This window comes from Nansenia antarctica, assembly GCF_963989245.1.
Source record: "Nansenia antarctica genome assembly, chromosome: 15".
Lineage (NCBI taxonomy): Eukaryota > Metazoa > Chordata > Actinopteri > Argentiniformes > Microstomatidae > Nansenia > Nansenia antarctica.
This window is the reverse complement of record NC_137685.1, coordinates 12,619,186-12,644,458: the sequence shown is the minus strand read 5'-3', so window position 1 is coordinate 12,644,458 and position 25,273 is coordinate 12,619,186. Positions and strand designations below refer to the sequence as shown.

The 25,273-nt window shown below is 48.8% G+C and overlaps 3 pseudogenes across 3 annotated transcripts; all 3 read right to left on the bottom strand.

Annotated features, from left to right (window-relative positions):
- Window positions 1–10,645: 10,645 nt before the first annotated feature.
- Window positions 10,646–18,982, bottom strand: LOC308171145 (inverted formin-2-like; annotated as a pseudogene). The gene is made up of 3 exons: window positions 17,125–18,982; window positions 12,375–12,904; window positions 10,646–10,796 (listed from the first exon to the last, which is right to left on the bottom strand). The product of its transcript is annotated as an inverted formin-2-like (transcript).
- A 1,792-nt stretch (window positions 18,983–20,774) lies between these two features.
- On the bottom strand, window positions 20,775–21,640 carry LOC308171144 (chromobox protein homolog 1-like; annotated as a pseudogene). The gene has a single exon. The product of its transcript is annotated as a chromobox protein homolog 1-like (transcript).
- An 897-nt stretch (window positions 21,641–22,537) lies between these two features.
- On the bottom strand, window positions 22,538–23,403 carry LOC308171143 (chromobox protein homolog 1-like; annotated as a pseudogene). Its single transcript has one exon. The product of its transcript is annotated as a chromobox protein homolog 1-like (transcript).
- Between the last annotated feature and the right edge of the window lie 1,870 nt (window positions 23,404–25,273).

Here is a 25,273-nt window from a genome sequence, read left to right as displayed (position 1 = left end):
CGCTACATCGTCAGTCCACACATTTATTATTCAAAACTATGGAAAAGGGTGAAACTACGTTTCAACGTTGTTGAGAATCACAACACAAACTCGCTAGTCAAGCCAAAATACTGCAGCGAAATGGATTGGACTGCTACCTAGTTAACTAGAACACTACTTTACATTGTTAGCAGGCTCACAAAACAAGCTGTGTTAGTTGACTAGCGATGTGTCATTGATTTTATACAACGCGGAAATGTGTTCACATTTTTCGAAAGAAAAGTCAAAGCATTAGAACATAGAACGGAAAATCGCACGCACGCTTTGCGCACGGAAAGCCACCGGCCCCGATTTGGCCTGAATTTCTTTTTCCGTCAGGAGATTTTTTTTTGCTTTAATCCCTGTCATTTGATTTGCCGTGTAAATCCCCAGACTGCCCAAATCCGATGGCCAGTCAGGCAAACAATTATATAGTGTCGTTGCCGATCAATGATCGACGTCGTTATATGGAGAACATTTATGAAATAGGCAATGAATGTGTGTCCTTTCAGTCTGCCTCCATCCATGTGGATGAACCACCCGACCTAAAGGCCTGAGGTGTTGTAGGAGGTATAAATATGATTTAGGGGGTATTTAGTATAACAGGCTAATGGGTTTATTGTGAGTTTACTTTGATTGTTTGTTTATTGCCTAGATCACCGTATTGAGAAGTAATATGGTTATGGGGGGTGATATTGCAAGGTAATTTAATCACCTGCGCACCTTGCATGGCGGTAGTGGAGAGAGAGGGGAGCGATGTATTTTTGTTGACCGCATTATACGCATATTCTATACGCATAGTTTGTTATTTTTCTGGTTTTGATCGCTTATGGATTATTTTTGTACGTCGCCAAGTTTGATTGTTCTATTCAATAAATGCTCTAAAACGTACTTTTCATCTCAGCGGATTGTTTGGAGCGTCATACAATTACTAGCGACTTTTTTTATTAGCGACTTTTTACTTTTGGCTCTATCTATCTCGCTACAGGTGTCATATAACCCTAACCAATATCCTGTCATATAAAAGTACCTTATTGAATCTCCAGGTAATGTATTTCTGACATCCATCACTTTTGCTGTCGTTAAGATACTTTATTTTTCTGTTTTGGTAGTCTGTCCAATGTGACAATTGCCCTCCTCCACCGGCCCTAGTTTTGGATCTAGCTTGCTGTTCATTATTTTCATGATAAAACGTCATAACATCTTCATATACACACACCATACAGGATAAATACTGATTAACAGTAGGCTACTTTGGCAAATGCCCATTGAACAGATTTATTTATTATCCTATCTTAAGAAAACTAATGTAACACTCATCTGGGGATTTACACGGCAAATCAACTGAAGAACTACAAATGCCTGATGACAGGGAGATGACGTATGACTGCTCTGATGAATCAACCCCTATTTCATTCATTTTCTCTATATAACGACGTCGATCATTGATCGGCAATGACACTATATAATAGTTTGCCTAACTGGCCATCGGATTTGTGCTCCTAATATCTAAAAAGCACTACGGTTTTCTTATTGTATCGGATTAAAGTAGCAAATGTTACGGCTGGGCCGTCACACACGCCCTCCCCCGCCCCCACAACCCGAGCACAGCGTGCTCTCCGCCGCAGGTGAAGCTCGTTCCCGGTGATTGGAGGGTTATCCAGCCACAGTCAAACCCACACACCTGTCTCCACTCCCCAATCAACCCTCTGGCTACATCTACCCTGGACTCCCTTCAATCATCGTCAGTTCTTCCCTAAGAATGACCTGGCAAGTATCCGCTGTGATTAGTTATGAACTTTGCTCTTGTGCCTATTCTTGTGATTCGTTGATATCTTGTGTACTGACCTACCGTGGAGACTTACCCTGCTTTCCTGTTCCTCCACAGCCTATGCCAACCACTACCGCCATCCCGCCAGGTTGAAACCCCCAGCCCGCCAGGCTGAAACCTCCGGACTCATCATCTGTGTTTCCACCCACCTGCACTGTAAATAAATACCCTACGGGGCTAACACTATATTCTGCCTCCGGTGTCGTGTCCTTGAGCTCCCTCGCCCCCGTGTCATAACAGAAGAACTGACCATGCAATTGGGCTCAGACGACACGAAGGACCGGACACCATCTCCCACCCCTGGATCCGGCCCGACGGCTATCCAGATCCTCACGGAACACACTCACCTCCTCCAGGCGGCCGCTACAGCGTGCCAGGCCCTGAACACTCGCCTGACAACCCAGGAGGCTAACCAGGAGCACCGCGCCACCCAGATGCAGCACCTCATCTCTACGACCCAAGCGCTTACAGCACAGGTGGCCGCGCTCGCAGCCTTTGCCCCCCCCCCTGCTCTCCCTGACCCTGCCCAGCTACCGGCACCACCTACTGGACAGCCACGGGAGCCCCACCTAGCCAGCCCCCGCCCCTTCGACGGAGCCTTCGCCCAGTTCCGAGGCTTCATCCTCCAGTGCGAGTTGGTGTTCTCGCATCAGCCCAGCCAGTTCTGGTCGCCGGCAGCCCGGGTGGCGTTCATCACCAACCTCACCACCGGCGACGCCCTGAATTGGGTCCAGGCCACCCTCTGCGCCCGCCCTGACCTGTTCGGTGACTACGCTACCTTCCTCACGGAGTTCAAGAGGGTTTTCGACCACCCCACTGCCGGACAGGAGGTCGGGGCGCGACTGATGTCACTCCACCAGGGGAACCGGACCGCGGCGGCCTACTCTACCGAGTTTCGCACCCTGGCAGCCGGAAGCGGATGGAATGACAGGGCACTGCGATCTGCTTTCCGCCAGGGGCTGAGTGAGGCCATCAAGGACGAGCTCGTCCGGGACAGACCCGCCGCCCTGGACGAACTAGTGGCCCTAGCCATCGACGTTGACGAGCGCTCCCGGGAGCGTCGGAGAGAGAGAGGCCGCTACCAGACCAGCTCGCCACGCCCCCAGGACCCTATCGTCACAGCCAACCCCTCCTCCGCACGGGAGTCGACCTACACCCCATGCACTGGCGAGGAGCCGATGCAGCTTGGTCGAGCCCGCCTCACCACGGCGGAGAAGGAGAGGAGAAGGGCCCAGGGACTGTGCCTCTACTGTGGAGAGAAGGGACACCTCCGTGACACCTGCCCGTCCCTATCAAAAGGGCAGGCTCACCCGAAGGGGGAATCCGGGTGAGCCGTGCCTCTCAATCCCCACCTACCACCAGCCCAGCCAGGTTCTCTGTCACCCTCTCCTGGCAGGGGCAGAACCTCACGGTCGAGGCCATTATTGACTCGGGAGCAGACGAGAACTTTATGGACGCCCAGCTGGCCCGCTCAGCTGCCGTTCCCCTCGTTGCCCTCGAGACCCCCCTCTCCGTCTCAGCCCTAGACGGACACAGCCTGGGGCCTCTCACCCACCGCTCTACACCCCTCTCCTTGACCGTCTCGGGGAACCATGTGGAGGAGATCCGGTTTTACATCCTCAAGACCCCCCAGTCCCCGCTCATCCTGGGACGACCGTGGCTCGAGCTCCACATTCCCCATGTCAGCTATGGTGAGGGACGTATCCTGAGCTGGAGTACCGCATGCTACGCCCGGTGCCTCCGTGCCGCCCATACCCCCACATCGCCTCTGCGACCGCCTCCGGCTCCCCCTGACCTCTCCTCCATCCCAGAGGTCTACCACGACCTCGGAGAGGCCTTCAGCAAGGAGCGTGCTCGCACCCTGCCGCCTCACCGGCCCTACGACTGTGCCGTCGAGCTCCGCCCTGGCAACAAACTTCCGGTCAGTCGCCTCTACAACCTTGCCCCCCCGGAGAAGGCAGCCATGGACACCTACATCTCCGACTGTCTGGCTGAGGGGCTCATCCGTCCATCACACTCCCCGGTGGCAGCGGGGTTTTTCTTCGTGAAGAAGAAGGATGGAACCCTCAGGCCATGCATTGACTACCGTGAGCTCAATGCCATCACCGTCCGGAACACCTATCCTCTCCCCCTCATGAGCTCCAACTTTGAGCCCCTCCTTGGGGCCACCATCTTCACTAAGCTGGACCTCCGGAACGCCTACCATCTGGTCCGGATTCGTGAGGGTGACGAGTGGAAGACGGCGTTCAAGACCCCCCGTGGCCACTATGAGTACCTGGTCATGCCCTTTGGTCTCACTAACGCCCCCTCCGTCTTTCAGGCCCTCATGAACGACGTCCTCAGGGACATGCTGGACATCTTTGTCGTCCTCTACCTGGATGACATCCTAGTATTCTCCAGGAACCCTGAGGAGCATGTCCAACATGTCCGCCTAGTCCTCCAGCGCCTACTGGAGAATCGCCTTTTTATTAAGGCTGAGAAGTGCTCGTTCCACACTCACTCGGTGGAATTCCTGGGGCTCATCGTGGAGGGTGGGTTGACTCGCCCTGACCCCAAGAAGACTCGGGCCGTCGTCGAGTGGGGCCAACCTACCACCCGGAAACAGCTGCAGTCATTTCTCGGCTTTGCCAACTTCTACCGGCGATTCATCCGGGACTTCAGCCGGGTAGCCGCCCCCCTCACTGCCCTCACCTCCCCCCTGCGCCAGTTCACGTGGACACCAGCAGCCAGCGCTGCCTTCAGTGACCTGAAGAGGCTCTTCACCTCGGCGCCGGTCCTAATCAACCCAGACCCCTCTAGGCCCTTCATTGTGGAAGTGGACGCCTCAGACACGGGCGTCGGTGGCGTGCTCTCTCAACGATCGGAGGACCAGACCGTGCACCCCTGCGCCTTCTACTCCCGCCGTTATACCTCCGCCGAGGCCAACTACGACATCGGGAACCGCGAGCTGCTGGCGGTGGTGGAGGCGTTCCACGAGTGGCGGCACTGGCTGGAGGGCGCAGAGCACCCCTTCACCGTCTGGTCGGACCACAAGAACCTAACCTACATCAAGTCGGCCAGGCGGTTGAACTCCCGTCAGGCACGCTGGGCCCTGTTCCTCGGGCGGTTTAACTTCCACCTCACGTTCCGTCCGGGCTCCCTGAACGCCAAGGCTGACTCCCTTTCTCGGCTCCATGCCGCAGAGGAGGAACCCACCACTCCTGACACCATCGTTCCATCCTCCCGGGTCGTTGGAGTGGTCACCCTGGAGATCGAGGCGGTGGTCAGAGCTGCACAGCGCACCCAGCCAGATCCCCGACCGGGGTCCCCCGGCCGTCTCTTCGTCCCGGACGCCGTCAGAACCAAGGTGATGCAGTGGGGCCACGCCAGCCGCTTCGCCTGCCATCCTGGGGCCCTACGCACACTGTCCTTCCTGCGCCGGCGGTTCTGGTGGTCCACCATGGCCGCGAACGTCAGGGAGTTCGTCTCGGCCTGCCCTACCTGCGCTCGCAGCAAGGCATCCCACCGGCCGCCTTCAGGACTGCTGCGGCCTCTACCCGTGCCCGGTCGACCGTGGTCCCACCTCGCCATGGACTTCGTGACCGGCCTTCCCCCGTCCCTAGGCAACACGGTCATCCTCACCATCGTGGACCGCTTCTCCAAGTCCGTGCGGTTGGTAGCTCTGGCAAAGCTACCGACCTCGGCGGAGACGGCGGAGCTACTCACCACCCACGTCTTCCGGCTTTACGGGCTTCCCCAGGATGTGGTTTCCGACCGTGGCCCCCAGTTCACATCCAAGGTGTGGCAGGCCTTCTGTTCGGGGATTGGGGCCACGACCAGCCTCTCCTCCGGCTACCATCCCCAGACCAATGGGCAGGCGGAGAGAGCCAACCAGAGCCTGGAGTCGGCACTCCGCTGCATGTCCTCCCTCCATCCATCCTCCTGGAGCAAGGACCTACCCTGGGTGGAGTACTCCCTGAACGCCATGGTGAATGAAGCCACCGGCCGGTCCCCCTTCGAGTGCTCCTTGGGGTACCAGCCACCCCTGCTTTCTACCCAGGAGGGCGAAGCGTCGGTACCATCAGTCCAGGCACACCTCCTTCGCTGTCGTCGGGTCTGGACCTCCGTACGCTCGGCCTTGCTTCGGGCCACCGCCCGAACTACCCGAAGCGCCAACCGTCGTCGCACTCCAGCTCCGGTGTACCAGGTGGGCCAGAGGGTCTGGCTCTCCACGGCGGATCTCCCCCTCAATGTCCCCTCCCGGAAGTTGGCGTCGAGGTACATCGGCCCCTACGTCATCGACCGGGTCATCAACCCCGCTGCCATCCGGCTGGTCCTCCCTCACTCCCTCCGTCGGATCCACCCGGTGTTCCACGTCTCCCGGGTTAAGCCCCATGTCGCCAGCGACCTGATGCCACCAGCCCCTGCACCGCCCCCTCCTCAGTTGGTGGATGGCCACCCCCAGTGGGCGGTAAGGAGGCTCCTCAGGGCTCGTCGCTGTGGCCGGGGTTTCCAGTACCTGGTGGACTGGGAAGGATATGGCCCAGAGGAACGGAGCTGGATTCCCCGGTCCCAGATCATGTCCCCAGTCCTCCTCAGGGACTTCTATCGGGCCCACCCGGAGGCTCCGGGCCGGTCGCCAGGAGGCTCCCCCTCGGGGGGGGGTCCTGTTACGGCTGGGCCGTCACACACGCCCTCCCCCGCCCCCACAACCCGAGCACAGCGTGCTCTCCGCCGCAGGTGAAGCTCGTTCCCGGTGATTGGAGGGTTATCCAGCCACAGTCAAACCCACACACCTGTCTCCACTCCCCAATCAACCCTCTGGCTACATCTACCCTGGACTCCCTTCAATCATCGTCAGTTCTTCCCTAAGAATGACCTGGCAAGTATCCGCTGTGATTAGTTATGAACTTTGCTCTTGTGCCTATTCTTGTGATTCGTTGATATCTTGTGTACTGACCTACCGTGGAGACTTACCCTGCTTTCCTGTTCCTCCACAGCCTATGCCAACCACTACCGCCATCCCGCCAGGTTGAAACCCCCAGCCCGCCAGGCTGAAACCTCCGGACTCATCATCTGTGTTTCCACCCACCTGCACTGTAAATAAATACCCTACGGGGCTAACACTATATTCTGCCTCCGGTGTCGTGTCCTTGAGCTCCCTCGCCCCCGTGTCATAACAAGCAAAGACCAGAAATTCCCATTGACCGCCAGTCAAACTTCTACTCTTCTATCACCCAAAAAGGGGCGTGGACATTACGGGAGGGGAAAGTACCCGGATGCGTTGCTCTGATGAATACCTCCATTGAGAAGTTGGTGGAGCTCACACAGGAACACCTCTCAAACTTCTCCAGGCACATTTACAATATCAAGCACCAGTTTGAAAGACTGAGGAGTTTGAGAGAAACCCTGACCCAGAATGACGTAGTTATTCACGTAGACCACATGTGTCAAAGTCAAGGCCCGCGGACCAGATCAGGCCCGTGAATGAGTTCTCTCTCGCCCGCGGGATGATATTTAATTACTATTAAAACCGGCCCGCAGTATTCTGTGCCCGCAGCACCATAATACTACAAGTCCCAAGATGCACTGCGAGTGCATTGGCGCGTACCGAGTGCCCGCGAGCGAGCGCGACCCCGCGTCTTCTCCTCACGTCAGTACTAGTCATGAGCAGTAGCAGCACAGTCACAGTGGAGGTCTGAACATCGCCGTCAATTCCCGAGTACACAGTTTGCTGACAAACCGCCGAATTCAGGCGGAGATTTTCCGACTTTGAAGCCCAAAAAAGCAGGCTTCAACTGCTCAGCAATCCATTTGCAGTTGACGTGGAAAGTGCATCAGCAAATCTCCAAATGGAGCTGTAATGACACACTGAAGGCAAAATGGCGTCCGTGGCGCTGCTGAGTTTGCTCGTTTCATCCCCGACACAATGCCTGAGCTGCGCACCCAAGTTGCTCGCACGCTGTCTATGTTTGGCAGCACATACGTGTGTGAACTACTGTTTTCGTTAATGAAACTAAACAAAATATCACATAGCATCTTGGGCATGTGCATCTTACTGATGAACACCTGAACTCAATCCTGAGGATTTCCTCAGCTCAGAGCCTGACCCCAAACATTAATGAACTTGTACTCAAGATGAGACACCAAGTATCGGGCTCAGCCTCAGACAAGTGAGCAGAAAGGACTTGGACTTGATATTTCTTTGAAGGGAATTATTATTTTTTTCTCCAGTTGAATGGACCCAGGGAAATGTTGCCTAAGAAATTAATGCAACTGTTTTGCACGTTTGCACTAACTTTTCTAATTTTATTATAAAAGACAGTCATTGGTGAGGATCAGAGCAGCAAACTGATTTGTTTTTTAATGCATGCTGTTTCATTTTTGCATTTATCTTGCCATTGAGCTTTGAATGAAAATTACATTTTGCTGTTTACCTGTTAAAAAAAAGAAGAGAAAAAAAACGTTTTCAATTCATTACTGAAAGAGCTCCGCGACCACATCCCAGTCGCCGGCGCTGAGCCCCTCGGGATGGACTTGCCAAGGCTATCCTGGGTGAGGCTCAATCGTCTCCGGACCGGCGTCGGGCGTTTCCGCTCATCAATGCACAGATGGGGCTTGGCCCCAAATGCGTCGTGCGAGTGTGGCGCAGAGGACCAAACCGCAGACCATATTATCCTGGATTGCCCGGTGTACCACCCACCCAACGGGATGCATGGTCTGTCGGTATTAGATGACGAGACGATGACGTGGCTTCTGGAGGGGTGTCCAGAAATATAGCCCGGGTGAGCCCCTCAACCAGGTCTCGGGGTGGTAAAAGGGTAGCCCCTCGGCCCCGAGCCTGGTGGAGTGGAGAGGAAAAACAACTACCCATACGCCGAAGAAGAAGAAGAAGAACTGAAAGAGCCTTGAGAAAATATTGCAACTGATTTTATTTATGTTTTACTTAATTTAATTTAATGATTAATGTTAAGTGCAATATAGGCTGTGTTATTGGTATTGGTTCAATATGTGCAATAATTGCGAGTTTTACTAAACATTGAACCAGCCCGGCCCTCCACTTGTAACAATTTTTTATTTTGGCCCCCTGTGTATTTGAATTTGACATGACTGACGTAGACTATAGTGAGAACTATTCTTGTAAATATAGCAGAGAGATTAAAGAAACTCACTTTGGAGGTGGCAACCAGCAGGTAACCCTCCATACTGGACTGGTGTCATCTATCACAGTGGGGGCAGGGTGGAGTCATTTGCATCGCTTTCAGCCTGTCTTCAACACGACGCCACAGTCACATGGGCTCACCTTTACCCATGACCATGAGGCTTTGCGGCTGCTGCACCTAAACTTTGGAACAGCATCCCCCTCCACGTACGGGCCGCTCAGACCCTGGAGATTTTTAAATCCCTCCTTAAAACACACCTGGCTCAAAACAAAGGGTGGCCGTGCTTTTACTGTTGGAGCTCCAACATTATGGAATCGCCTCCCCCTCACTGTCAGGTTAGCTGGGTCTGTACCACTTTTTAAAAAACGTTTAAAAACCCACTTATATAGGATGGCATTTTTATACGTTGTTTTCTCTTTTTACTTCTGATATTTGCATTGATTTTATCATTCGTTCATGTTATCATTTGTTTTATTGCTTGTGTGAAATGCTTGTTTACTTTTTTATGAATTACACTGGCTGTTTATTGCTGTGTTATGCAATATTCTACCAAATGTACTGTGAAGCACTTTGTGACTGCTGTCTTAATAAGTGCTATACAAATAAATAAAAGTAAAGTAAAGTACGGGATGTCTCTTTCTGGCACCATCATGAGGGACTGCGTTCCATATTGCTTTTGCAATTTGGGGTTTGTTCACTGGGAGAAACACTGTTTTTGAGCAGAGCGCAGGTGGATACCCACAGAGTTCATACTTGGAAGTCTTCAGATAATTTGTTCAGTTTGACTGTGGATTTGTAATCCATGGTGACTGCATGTGCTTTCCTCTTGAAGGTATATTCTGTCACCTTTTTCCCTACCATGTCCTTTAAATGAAGGCTGTTCATAATCGTGGTGTAATCTTTCCAAAGTTAGAACTTACGTGGAGTTTTTCGAAATGTAGAAAGTCCTCCACATTCTCTTTGCAGACCGAAGCTTTAAACGCCTCTCGCTTCGACATTGTTATCAAATGCCGTGAGATAGATAGCTATGTTGTGAGATTTAAGACCCTTCTACCAACCTCTTTTGAATGGTCCACATTCACCGTATTATGGGCTGTCACACCAGTGATTAGGTGTTGAAGGTGTTCATACCCGGCAACAGATTTTGTGACTCCAACAATCAAGTATCATCAAGTATTTTGATGTCTGCCTATGTCTGTTTATTTAGTGTCTGCGTTGTCTCTTTCCTGTGTTGATGCAGAACGGTCCTTGTGCTGTTCACTAGTTTCATAGTTTACCCCTGTCACTTCTTTTATTGCATTGTTGATTTCAGATGTTGCAGGGTTGGAAAGAACCCACATCCACTAGAACCAAACATGGTGTTTCATACTTCGCATGAGGGCTTGTTCTATTACAAGGTCGGGGGATAGTCCAGCCTAGTATTAATTATTAATTATCAAGGTGCTGATCCCAATTTCCAGTTTTCTCCAATCTGATGAATGCACGGACTAGGTCAATCATCTCCATGTACTGTGGCCAGAGTGCTGCTGTCCGGTCATCTACCAAGGTTGTCTTCTCTGCCTCCAAGCGCTGAGCTATGATCTGGAGTAATTCACTTGCTTTGTCCCGGTTATGGTGGCAGCCATAACACTGTCATACAGATCTGAGGCTTCTGCTAGTTCCTCTGGTACTTTGGCATGGTCTGTGGATTCTCCATCTGGCTGATCAGAAACTGGTTAATCTGGAGCTGTTTTACTTGTGTGTCCTCGCTGTCATCAGCAACGGCACCATCTTCAGTCAACTCTGACACATCCTCTGGGTCTACTCTACACCATCATTTTATAGCCTACATACTTTTTTAGATGATATTTTAGATTAGATTCAGACAACGAAATGCAGTAAAACGTGTGTCTGAAGAGGGATTTGAACCATCATCTTAAAATGATGATTTAATACTATGGCAGCGGTCAAAACCACTATGTCATCGTGACAATATGACTATATGTAGCCTGCTACTGATATCACCACAGTAGTAAATATTCATTCATTAAAATATGAACATTTAACAATAACTGGGGCTAGTATGACCTACGCATTTAATCGGTCAGCAATTTCTTGCCAAACCATTTCCCTCGCCTTGTTAATTGCGGCAGTATTGCACTATTTTACATCTTATTTTTCGTCTTCTGTGAACACTGATGACATAAGCCTGATCCTCGTTCGAGGAATCACCTGAGGCTTGAATCCCATTCACGAGTTGCCTGAACGCAGCTTTTATTTTAATCACTGATATACTAATCAACGTACGTGGAATACCCCCCTGCATTGTTTACTAAGCTGTGTGTATGTACAAGTTTGTATGTTTATTGCCGACACACCGACAGTGAGTTACATGGCATAGCCAAATGTGTTAGTTTGTTAACTATGTAGTAGGTTACATTCCATAGCCAAACATGTTAGTTTGTTAACTATGTAATCACATTCCATAGCCAAACGTGTTAGTTTGTTAACTAGTGTACTGAGTTACATGCTAAGCTGTGTCAGTGTTTACTAGGCTAGCCACACAGGTGTTGGCTTGTTAGCTATCTAGCTTTGTTAGAAGCTTGTTTGTTTGTTTTTTGTTAGTGTGGTTTTGTTTGTTGTCTACGAACGTACACAAGTTATTGTGTGTGTGTCAGGGTTTTCGTTAGAAAAAATTGGTGTCGGTCAACGTGTCCGGGAAGATTTCAATTTACCGGACAAATGTGAGATATTCCGGTCATCATATTAAAATATAATATAGATGTTTGTCGCGGTGATTACTGTTGTGTAGCCTATATATGCCATTTAATGTCTATTTCTCATCCGATACGATTAGATGCGAGCTATATAATAAATATAATAATATAGGCTTTCATGATTCGCATGCGCGCTATGCCATATGTCCAGCGCTGAACGCGCGCCACACTGGGAACTGAACAGACTGCATCGATCAATGAACGGACTCCACATTACGTTAACTGAAGTCTGTTAAATTGTTTGGGATTAATGTGAGTTTTCTATTTTCTCTTTCCAGTTTTACCCTTTTTTATCAATAAAACAACGTCATTTCTATAACCAGGTCTCGCTGGTTGGGAAGGCATTTAGTTTAGCTGCCTGTCAAATCATACTTAATCGGACTCGGGAGTATGACAATGAGGAGAACATAACTGTTTATTGAGAAACAATTGATAGGCAGGCTGGGATACGTATATAAAGAAATACCACAATGTCTAGATTTATAACATTTTATTGAAAAGTGCAAGAGGTTACATGTAGGCTTCTGGCGTGACACATAGGCTAGCCTAATTTCCGTTCATATGCCTTTTATCAGATAAAATAAAATAAAATAAAAAGTCAGCTTGTCAGCTTGTCGTGGTCTCTGCCTCCGGCCAGCTCCGGTCAGCTTGTCGTGGTCTCTGCCTCCGGCCAGCAGCTCCTCCGTCTTCTTCTTCAGCTCGGCGCTCAGCCAGTTGTTCTGGTTCTGCAGGAGCTCCTTCTCCTGCTGCACACGCCTCTCACGGTGCTGGATGGACACCTCTGCTGACTGTATCTCGTCCAGTTGGAGCTGCAGCGCCACCTTGGCTGTGTTGGTCTCCAGCAGCTTGGCGTCCAGACGCTTCAGGTCCTCAGTGAGATTGTCCACCTCCTGGGTCCTCTTCTCCAGCAGGCGAGCCAGCTCTCTCCTCTCAGCCTCGATCTCATACTTAGCCTTGCCCTGTGTTTCTCCTGGTTTCTCTCCTGATGATTCATCATCCAGACCTTTCAGTTTGTTCAGTTCCTCAACGAGCTGCCTGTTATCGTACTTCAGGGCGGTGTAGACGCGGGTGTGAGACACCACCTGCTCCTGGCTGTCCGTCAGACGCTTCTCCACGTCAAAGAACTGCTGCTCCCAGTCCGAGGTGAGCCGCTCGCGCTACGTTCTGAGGGCGCCGTTCTCGCGCTGCAGGTCTGTGAGGCGGCGCTCGAGCTTGTTCTGCACCGCCTTGGGCAGCTGGTTGAGCTCGGGCCGCTCGAGCACATGGAGCAGCACGGCCGCCATCTCCCTCCTCTTCTCACGGTGTCAGAAACCCTCAACACGTCAACTGTCTCTGTCAGAAGTCAACTGTCTCTGTCAGAAGTAAACTGTCTCTCTCAGAAGTCAACTGTCTCTGTCAGAAGTAAACTGTCTCTATCAGAAGTAAACGGTCTCTGTCAGAAGTCAACTGTCTCTCTCAGATGTCTGTTTATTTAGTGTCTGCGTTGTCTCTTTCCTGTGTTGATGCAGAACGGTCCTTGTGCTGTTCACTAGTTTCATAGTTTACCCCTGTCACTTCTTTCATTGCATTGTTGATTTCAGATGTTGCAGGGTTGGAAAGAACCCACATCCACTAGAACCAAACGTTGTGTTTCATACTTCGCATGAGGGCTTGTTCTATTACAAGGTCGGGGGATAGTCCAGCCTAGTATTAATTTGACGTATGAACAACTTGCAGACCATCTTCCAGAAATCTTTTGTTAACTTGGGGATGTGTGTCTTCTATTTGGCGCATTTTCTGGAGGTATGGAAAAGATCTGAATATTCATTTATGTAAAATAAAGAAGGAACACTAGTATTTTGTCAATAATAATATCTGTTAAACAATAAATAACCAATGATGTCATCAAATACATGTTTGTAATACCATCAAAGATCTAGAAAAAGTTAAGAGACATTTGGAAAAGCTATCAATCGTTCACATTCAAATCAACGACGAAGAGAATTGTATTTGGCCCACATTTTCGCTGTGTATTCAAGTTACAGTTAGCAGGTGCGGGTATAGAATTATAGGATTATTGTATATTTCACATACAAGCTATGTCCGGAGGCAGCCGGAATGAATGGCATCATGTCTGTCAGGGTATCAAGGTGCTGATCCCAATTTCCAGTTTTCTCCAATCTGATGAATGCACGGACTAGGTCAATCATCTCCATATACTGTGGCCAGAGTGCTGCTGTCCGGTCATCTACCAAGGTTGTCTTCTCTGCCTCCAAGCGCTGAGCTATGATCTGGAGTAATTCACTTGCTTTGTCCCGGTTATGGTGGCAGCCATAACACTGTCATACAGATCTGAGGCTTCTGCTAGTTCCTCTGGTACTTTGGCATGGTCTGTGGATTCTCCATCTGGCTGATCAGAAACTGGTTAATCTGGAGCTGTTTTACTTGTGTGTCCTCGCTGTCATCAGCAACGGCACCATCTTCAGTCAACTCTGACACATCCTCTGAGTCTACTCTACACCATCATTTTATAGCCTACATACTTTTTTAGATGAGATTTTAGATTAGATTCAGACAACGAAATGCAGTAAAAAGTGTGTCTGAAGAGGGATTTGAACCATCGTCTTAAAATTATGATTTAATACTATGGCAGCGGTCAAAACCACTATGTCATTGTGACAATATGACTATATGTAGCCTGCTACTGATATCACCACAGTAGTAAATATTCATTCATTAAAATATGAACATTTAACAATAACTGGGGCTAGTATGACCTACGCATTTAATCGGTCAGCAATTTCTTGCCAAACCATTTCCCTCGCCTTGTTAATTGCGGCAGTATTGCACTATTTTACATCTTATTTTTCGTCTTCTGTGAACACTGATGACATAAGCCTGATCCTCGTTCGAGGAATCACCTGAGGCTTGAATCCCATTCACGAGTTGCCTGAACGCGGCTTTTATTTTAATCGCTGATATACTAATCAACGTACGTGGAATACCCCCCTGCATTGTTTACTAAGCTGTGTGTATGTACAAGTTTGTATGTTTATTGCCGACACACCGACAGTGAGTTACATGGCATAGCCAAATGTGTTAGTTTGTTAACTATGTAGTAGGTTACATTCCATAGCCAAACATGTTAGTTTGTTAACTATGTAATCACATTCCATAGCCAAACGTGTTAGTTTGTTAACTAGTGTACTGAGTTACATGCTAAGCTGTGTCAGTGTTTACTAGGCTAGCCACACAGGTGTTGGCTTGTTAGCTATCTAGCTTTGTTAGAAGCTTGTTTGTTTGTTTTTTGTTAGTGTGGTTTTGTTTGTTGTGTACGAACGTACACAAGTTATTGTGTGTGTGTCAGGGTTTCCGTTAGAAAAAATTGGTGTCGGTCAACGTGTCCGGGAAGATTTCAATTTACCGGACAAACGTGAGATATTCCGGTCATCATATTAAAATATAATATAGCTGTTTGTCGCGGTGATTACTGTTGTGTAGCCTATATATGCCGTTTAATGTCTATTTCTCATCCGATACGATTAGATGCGAGCTATATAATAAATATAATAATATAGGCTTTCATGATTCGCATGCGCGCTATGCCATATGTCCAGCGCTGAACGCGCGCCACACTGGGAACTGAACAGACTGCATCGATCAATGAACGGACTCCACATTACGTTAACTGAAGTCTGTTAAATTGTTTGGGATTAATGTGAGTTTTCTATTTTCTCTTTCCAGTTTTACCCTTTTTTATCAATAAAACAACGTCATTTCTATAACCAGGTCTCGCTGGTTGGGAAGGCATTTAGTTTAGCTGCCTGTCAAATCATACTTAATCGGACTCGGGAGTAAGACAATGAGGAGAACATAACTGTTTATTGAGAAACAATTGATAGGCAGGCTGGGATACGTATATAAAGAAATACCACAATGTCTAGATTTATAACATTTTATTGAAAAGTGCAAGAGGTTACATGTAGGCTTCTGGCGTGACACATAGGCTAGCCTAATTTCCGTTCATATGCCTTTTATCAGATAAAATAAAATAGAATAAAACTTTGAAAATAAATAGGCTGTTAGTGAGGTTATGGGAAAGGACTGTATAAGGTGAATAGTTCAATGAGAGTATGCTCCATTCGCCCCCGGGGCGTCGATCAGGACACACATGACAGGAGATTGACTTTGTGTTCAGGTTTCTTTAGTGGGTTCAGGCAGGGTACAGTTCAGGCATGGGTAGGATGATTGCAAACACTACAATGGGTGTATGTGTGGTTCTTGCAAAACCCGTCGTTGACTCATAATTACAGATTCATAAAAATGAAATAACAATTACAACAACATCTGACAATGGAGTTTCATAAAATAACAGTAGTGTTACTGTTGCCTTACTGTTGATGTCACACCGCTGGCTAACTGACTGGAGTTGTAACATGAGAAACTTGTGGTACTTTCAACTTCTTCTCCGATCTGAATCAATGCGGTCCTGAATGCACTGCGCACTTAAGGTGGCAGGTGATATTACGCACAGCTTAGCTCTTAAGGTGGAAATGCTAACCAAATATAATAATCATGAACTTAGAATATTGGAACCTTTCTTTTATTTATTTTTATTTTTTCCAAAGATTTGTTGATGTTTATTTATTGTAATTGGCAGGAAGAAGTACTAAAAGCATTAGCACTGGCTTTGAGGTTGGAAGGGTTTGAGACTGGCAATCTCAAAAGTGTTTGGTCCCCCTGGTGGATGTGTGAGAGTATGGCACCGGTAGAGAGGAATACATTAAGGGCCAATCCCGATTCCTTTTTCTACCCCTATGGCTCATTTTCGAGTGTGACTCGATTGGAAGCCAAGGCCTTCGAACAGAGCCGCAAGCCATAATGGTTGAAATCTACCCCTACTCCTTTGCTGCGTCTTTTCTTTGGACTTTATGTCTCCGTCAACTGTGGCCAAGGTAGGTGCTGACACTGGACACCCATCCACCACCGTTCCATCAGCCCCTCTCTGATCCATCACCTTTGTTTCTGTGTTTCCTTCCCTAGTAGCATCCCCAGTAGAGGATAATTCGTTACGGTTCACATCCTTAACCTCAACCCCGGATTCAGTAGCCATGCCCTCATCTCTCTCTGAAGATCCCTCCTTGAGCAGGGGATCCAATCCAGGATTGAGGGGGGCGATGGTCTCTGATGAATCCAGTTTGAGTCCTGTTGGAAGGCCTGATGTGGACTCCCCTGTGTGTGGCAGTCTGTCCTGCGATCCTTGCTGAATGGTTGATGCCACCTTGTCCACTTCTATGCCATCTTGGGTATCTACGGCTGATGATCGCTCAAGCTTGGCATGTTCAGGCTGGGTGCTATCCCTTTTCTTGTCATTAGAGGGCAGGCTGCCCCTGTCTGCCTGGGCCCTGGTGTTCTTCCTTAGTGCATAGCCCTTCTTGATGTCAGCCAACAGGTGGTCTTTGATGCAGCCCTCCTCCTGAACTGGGGGGGCTTTACGAATTATTTTTCCGTTCTCCCCCCTCGGTCTCTTGGCGTCATCCTCCTCTTGCTGTTTCTTCCTCTTCTCTGCCTTGATGGCCTGCTCTCTCCAGGTCTGGTTGTCCTTGATTGCTTTAAGGAAGAGTCCTCTGAAGGTCTTGATGGTGTTGAACAGCTCCTCTAGTGAGAGGCGGGACGTGTCCTCACACAGATACTCTGCTAGCTCTTCCTTCTTCTTTTCGATGGAGGCAAAGAGCTCCTGCAGCTCCTCACAGGCCTCCAGGTTCCCCTTCATAGCAGTGAGATACTGCTGCTTGATATCCTCCTGAGAAGAAGAGGACACTTTTTTCTCAGAACCCTTCAACCGTTTGACCAGTGAGCTCGACTCCGCCTGAATAGAATCCACATTTATTCCAGCAGCCTTTTCACAGATCTCTAGATCATCCGGAAGGTTCAGCAAGTCAGCATGGGTTTTCTCCGCCTCCTCCAGGATGTGATGGAGCAATGTGATACGGGACTTGTTGGCTTTGGTTTCTGTGAGCTTCAGCAAGGTGCTGATCTTGAAGCCATCTGCATTGCCTGTGTGACTCCCATAGTTGAGGAAGTTTCCAATGTCAAGTATGAGCTTGCAGAAACTTGGAAGGCGAGTGCTCTCCATCAAACTCTCACAGGCTGCGTCCAGCAGCTCAGCTTTGGGTTGCAGCATCTTTAACACAGAAGCGGTCTCCTCACAGAGAAGCATGCACTCGATCCTCATGGTGTAGCATGAAACTGATAGGAGCTCGAGGTAGAACCGATCCACACCGGCCAGCTTCTCTATCTCCCCTTGGTATGACTTGAGGTTCTCAATCTCATGTTTCTCCGGCAGTAACGTCTGCATCTGTTTCAGCACCTCGACGTCAAACTTGGAACGGTCCCCATTTTGGATCATAGCTACAACGTCTTTATGTGAGCATCTGAACTGCTTCAAGAATATGTTCAAATTTAGATTTTTCTTGGCATCAATGAAGGATATCTCTTTGGGCTCTCGTTTGACCGTAGTGTTGGTACTTTTGGCCTTTGAGTCAGTCACTGGCAGACAGAAGAGCTCCTCAATGCTGGAGTAGTCAGGTTCCAGGGAATCAGACTGCACTGACGACCACATGGATTGGCTTTCAGACACCACTCTGGAGGGCAGCTTCTGCCAGTTGAGCTTCTTCATGCGCAGTGTGGGACAGCGGCTGGCCTTGGGGAGAGGAGCGTAGTAGGATGCCCCCAAGAACTGCACGTTCTGGGGCACAATAATACCTCCTCCAATACCTGGGGGAGGGGGTGGTGGGGGAGGGGGACCCATACCAGGCAGGGGAGGGGGAGGTGGGGGGCCCATACCAGGCAGGGGAGGGGGAGGTGGGGGGCCCATACCAGGCAGGGGAGGGGGAGGAGGTGGACCTCCCTGCCCCATCCCTGGTAGAGGTGGTGGAGGAGGAGGTGGCATCCCAGGTAAAGGAGGAGGTGGTGGGGGTGCACCAGGGGTGGCGCACCAAAAGTGTGCCATAAGTGGTGCACCATAAGTGGTGCCTGGCAGGGGTGGGGGTGGGGGAGGAGGAGGGTTTGGGGTAGCAGCAGGAAGTGGAAGGGGGAGGAGGGGGAGTTACGGAAGCCATGTCTGATTGGTTGGTTGTGCTGCCGAGCAAGTCTGTCTGGATTGCCCTGTTGGTGGTCTTGGTCTTGGGACTGGCTGAGATCTGTTGTCTCATGGAAGAGAGCAGGCGCTCCATCAAACGTTCAGCGGAGTCCATTTGTGAGTCGTGGGCCAGCAGAGTGGCACGTTCAATATTGGAACCTTTCTAACATAGGATTTAAATGAACTTGCAATGCGCATACGCCTATGCCTTTTCTCAGATAGGGGATAGCCTTAAATAAAATAGCCTAGAGTAAAAACTCTGAAAATAAACAAAAAAATAACAATGGCTGCTCATATCATTCAGCTACTTATTACGTCGCTTTTTGAAAGCATTGAAGCGTGCAGCTGCGGACTTGAAATCAAAGGTGCAAAGTGTCTCTCCGCAACTTGCAATGCGCATTAGCCGTGTGACCTTGCCCTCCCCAAGGCGACTTCGGTGCGCAGTTTTAATTGGGTTCAGGCACACTGGAGACGGGAATCAAGCAGGCTATGTTGGCCAGTGTGGCCCACTCTGGGTAAATTTCGCTGAAGTCTCGGATGAGGACTTCGCAGGCTGTTGAGAAACGCAAGCCCCCATAACCACGAAGCGCTGTCATGACACCGATGGCATCTCGTTGCACGTTTGTGGCATCGATGACCGGGGCTGTGGCTGGTGCTGAGTCATCATCGCTGGTAATTTCTTGGCCAAAATGACCAATGATGGTCTGGATGGCCGGTTCGGCATATTCTTCAAGCGCTGAGTGGACGGAATGAGTGATAATGAATCAGTGATGGCCTGTTTTTTTTTTATGACAAAATGACATCAACAGCCAGATTAACTGAAAAGTAGGAAGGTTTAAATGTTATCCTGTTGTTTTCATCATTGTTGTTATTATAGCCTAATAATTATTATTGTTATTATGATGATGATAATTATTATTAGCCTATGATGGGCGGCGGCCATAGTCTACATTTCGCAATTTAGACAAGCATTTTAGGTTATTCAAAAAGGATAGGCCTATTTAAAGAATTATACTATGCATTTTGCAACCAACTTAATTAAATAGGCCTAGCTTCTACTTACCATCCTGCGTCTGTGGGTATTGGGAGGGGTTCAGAAGGATGTCGAAGCTGTTCAGTACATCTAGGGAATCTTCGGGGAATCACTCGTGTAGTGCATCTACTAGATGCTGGATGTAGCGTGCTCGGGCATTTTTAAACGCCTGAACGGACCGGTCACCTACATGTGTCACTCTGACATCATTGTACAGGCCGTCTTGGCAGTCTGCCTGGAACTTAACTTCTTCTGGGCCTGGGGCATCTCGTAGCTGTGTTAGTGCCGCTACGGATGCGTGAACCATTGGTCGGATCATGGCCAGATTTACGTCGTCTTTCTGGAAAACCAAGTTCAATTTGGTCATCACCGGTAGCACATCAGCCAGTGCGTGAGTCCAGGCGATAAAGCTATACGGCTGGATTTGACCTAGGAGGCCTTGGGCTTGGGCATTTCCTCCCACAGCCTCTTCATTTAGCTCCATCACCAGAGCAGGCCAGTTACGTTTGATACCCTCCACTGGGGTTCCATGAACATGTTTATTAGAGTTGAAAAGAGAAGAACACTGCTGCCATCCAGGTGTATTGTAAAATGTGAACGCAAATAAAGATATATATATATATATATATATATTTATTTTTTTAACAAAAAAAAAAGATTTATTGTCCAAAAACATCAAACAATTAAAAGTAACCCCTGGAAAACCGTGACGCCATAAACCGAGAGACATGAGTCAATGTAACACTTTAGTAAGAACCAATAAACGTCATATGAATACTGTGTAGCGTGAAAGAGTAGTAATGAAAGAAGCCACACCCCTCCCCCCAACCCCTCCTCCGCCCCCCCGCGGACGACCCACTCCCCTCCTTCCACTTTAGTGCCACGTCAGACGTTCCTGGTAGAAGTAGATGAGCACCTTGGGACACTTGATTTTGGCCTCCTTGGCCGGGACCAGGTCCATCTCATCAGAGTTCTTCCATTTCATGAGGAACATGAGTCTGTGGCTCCTATGATGCGTTCCGGATTAAGGCCTCTGGCGAAGCCCCGCGGTTTCTCTGCCTCGTCTTTCCTCTTCTTGGGCCGGCTCTCCTCTCCTCCCGCCTCCTCAGGGTCCGTCGTCTTCCTCTTCCCTCCCGCGGTCTCTTTCTTGTTGTCGCTCTCGGTGGGCTTGTGGTTCTGCATGTACTCGGCGATGAGATCTGGGCAGTCCAGGTTGCCCTGCGGCTCCCACGTGTTGTCATCGTCTGAGAAGCCTTTCCACTTGAGCAGGAACTCCACCCGACCCTTGACCATCCTGCGGTCTAGAAACTTCTCCACCACATACTCTTCCTCCTCCTCCTCTGCCACCTCCTCCACCTTCTTGTTCTGCTTCTTCCCCGCAGTGGGCACCAGCTTGACCTCTTCTTTGGGGGGCTCTAGTCGGTCCGTCGTCTTCCTCTTCCCTCCCGCGGTCTCTTTCTTGTTGTCGCTCTCTGTGGGCTTGTGGTTCTGCATGTACTCGGCGATGAGGTCCGGCCAGTCCAGGTTGCCCTGCGGCTCCCACGTGTTGTCATCGTCTGAGAAGCCTTTCCACTTGAGCAGGAACTCCACCCGATCCTTGACCACCATGCGGTCTAGAACCTTCTCCACCACATACTCTTCCTCCTCCTCCTCTGCCACCTCCTCCACCTTCTTCTTGTTCTGCTTCTTCCCCGCAGTGGGCACCAGCTTGACCTCTTCTTTGGGGGGCTCAGAGTTCATACTTGGAAGGCTTCAGATAATTTGTTCAGTTTGACTGTGGATTTGTTCATACTTGGAAGGCTTCAGATAATTTGTTCAGTTTGACTGTGGATTTGTAATCCATGGTGACTGCATGTGCTTTCCTCTTGAAGGTATATTCTGTCACCTTTTTCCCTACCATGTCCTTTAAATGAAGGCTGTTCATAATCGTGGTGTAATCTTTCCAAAGTTACGTGGAGTTTTTCAAAATGTAGAAAGTCCTCCACATTCTCTTTGCAGACCGAACTTAACTTCTTCTGGGCCTGGGGCATCTCGTAGCTGTGTTAGTGCCGCTACGGATGCGTGAACCATTGGTCGGATCATGGCCAGATTTACGTCGTCTTTCTGGAAAACCAAGTTCAATTTGGTCATCACCGGTAGCACATCAGCCAGTGCGTGAGTCCAGGCGATAAAGCTATACGGCTGGATTTGACCTAGGAGGCCTTGGGCTTGGGCATTTCCTCCCACAGCCTCTTCATTTAGCTCCATCACCAGAGCAGGCCAGTTACGTTTGATACCCTCCACTGGGGTTCCATGAACATGTTTATTAGAGTTGAAAAGAGAAGAACACTGCTGCCATCCAGGTGTATTGTAAAATGTGAACGCAAATAAAGATATATATATATATATATATATATTTATTTTTTTAACAAAAAAAAAAGATTTATTGTCCAAAAACATCAAACAATTAAAAGTAACCCCTGGAAAACCGTGACGCCATAAACCGAGAGACATGAGTCAATGTAACACTTTAGTAAGAACCAATAAACGTCATATGAATACTGTGTAGCGTGAAAGAGTAGTAATGAAAGAAGCCACACCCCTCCCCCCAACCCCTCCTCCGCCCCCCCGCGGACGACCCACTCCCCTCCTTCCACTTTAGTGCCACGTCAGACGTTCCTGGTAGAAGTAGATGAGCACCTTGGGACACTTGATTTTGGCCTCCTTGGCCGGGACCAGGTCCATCTCATCAGAGTTCTTCCATTTCATGAGGAACATGAGTCTGTGGCTCCTATGATGCGTTCCGGATTAAGGCCTCTGGCGAAGCCCCGCGGTTTCTCTGCCTCGTCTTTCCTCTTCTTGGGCCGGCTCTCCTCTCCTCCCGCCTCCTCAGGGTCCGTCGTCTTCCTCTTCCCTCCCGCGGTCTCTTTCTTGTTGTCGCTCTCGGTGGGCTTGTGGTTCTGCATGTACTCGGCGATGAGATCTGGGCAGTCCAGGTTGCCCTGCGGCTCCCACGTGTTGTCATCGTCTGAGAAGCCTTTCCACTTGAGCAGGAACTCCACCCGACCCTTGACCATCCTGCGGTCTAGAAACTTCTCCACCACATACTCTTCCTCCTCCTCCTCTGCCACCTCCTCCACCTTCTTGTTCTGCTTCTTCCCCGCAGTGGGCACCAGCTTGACCTCTTCTTTGGGGGGCTCTAGTCGGTCCGTCGTCTTCCTCTTCCCTCCCGCGGTCTCTTTCTTGTTGTCGCTCTCTGTGGGCTTGTGGTTCTGCATGTACTCGGCGATGAGGTCCGGCCAGTCCAGGTTGCCCTGCGGCTCCCACGTGTTGTCATCGTCTGAGAAGCCTTTCCACTTGAGCAGGAACTCCACCCGATCCTTGACCACCATGCGGTCTAGAACCTTCTCCACCACATACTCTTCCTCCTCCTCCTCTGCCACCTCCTCCACCTTCTTCTTGTTCTGCTTCTTCCCCGCAGTGGGCACCAGCTTGACCTCTTCTTTGGGGGGCTCAGAGTTCATACTTGGAAGGCTTCAGATAATTTGTTCAGTTTGACTGTGGATTTGTTCATACTTGGAAGGCTTCAGATAATTTGTTCAGTTTGACTGTGGATTTGTAATCCATGGTGACTGCATGTGCTTTCCTCTTGAAGGTATATTCTGTCACCTTTTTCCCTACCATGTCCTTTAAATGAAGGCTGTTCATAATCGTGGTGTAATCTTTCCAAAGTTACGTGGAGTTTTTCAAAATGTAGAAAGTCCTCCACATTCTCTTTGCAGACCGAAGCTATAAACGCCTCTCGCTTCGACATTGTTATCAAATGCCGTGAGATAGATAGCTATGTTGTGAGATTTAAGACCCTTCTACCAACCTCTTTTGAATGGTCCACATTCACCGTATTATGGGCTGTCACACCAGTGATTAGGTGTTGAAGGTGTTCATACCCGGCAACAGATTTTGTGACTCCAACAATCAAGTATCATCAAGTATTTTGATGTCTGCCTATGTCTGTTTATTTAGTGTCTGCGTTGTCTCTTTCCTGTGTTGATGCAGAACGGTCCTTGTGCTGTTCACTAGTTTCATAGTTTACCCCTGTCACTTCTTTCATTGCATTGTTGATTACAGATGTTGCAGGGTTGGAAAGAACCCACATCCACTAGAACCAAACGTTGTGTTTCATACTTCGCATGAGGGCTTGTTCTATTACAAGGTCGGGGGATAGTCCAGCCTAGTATTAATTTGACGTATGAACAACTTGCAGACCATCTTCCAGAAATCTTTTGTTAACTTGGGGATGTGTGTCTTCTATTTGGCGCATTTTCTGGAGGTATGGAAAAGATCTGAATATTCATTTATGTAAAATAAATAAGGAACACTAGTATTTTGTCAATAATAATATCTGTTAAACAATAAATAACCAATGATGTCATCAAATACATGTTTGTAATACCATCAAAGATCTTGAAAAAGTTAAGAGACATTTGGAAAAGCTATCAATCGTTCACATTCAAATCAACGACGAAGAGAATTGTATTTGGCCCACATTTTCGCTGTGTATTCAAGTTACAGTTAGCAGGTGCGGGTATAGAATTATTGTATATTTCACATACAAGCTATGTCCGGAGGCAGCCGGAATGAATGGCATCATGTCTGTCAGGGTATCAAGGTGCTGATCCCAATTTCCAGTTTTCTCCAATCTGATGAATGCACTGACTAGGTCAATCATCTCCATGTACTGTGGCCAGAGTGCTGCTGTCCGGTCATCTACCAAGGTTGTCTTCTCTGCCTCCAAGCGCTGAGCTATGATCTGGAGTAATTCACTTGCATTTCTCCCGGTTATGGTGGGAGTCATACAGATCTGAGGCTTCTGCTAGTTCCTCTGGTACTTTGGCATGGTCTGTGGATTCTCCATCTGGCTGATCAGAAACTGGTTAATCTGGAGCTGTTTTACTTGTGTGTCCTCGCTGTCATCAGCAACGGCACCATCTTCAGTCAACTCTGACACATCCTCTGAGTCTACTCTACACCATCATTTTATAGCCTACATACTTTTTTAGATGAGATTTTAGATTAGATTCAGACAACGAAATGCAGTAAAAAGTGTGTCTGAAGAGGGATTTGAACCATCATCTTAAAATGATGATTTAATACTATGGCAGCGGTCAAAACCACTATGTCATCGTGACAATATGACTATATGTAGCCTGCTACTGATATCACCACAGTAGTAAATATTCATTCATTAAAATATGAACATTTAACAATAACTGGGGCTAGTATGACCTACGCATTTAATCGGTCAGCAATTTCTTGCCAAACCATTTCCCTCGCCTTGTTAATTGCGGCAGTATTGCACTATTTTACATCTTATTTTTCGTCTTCTGTGAACAC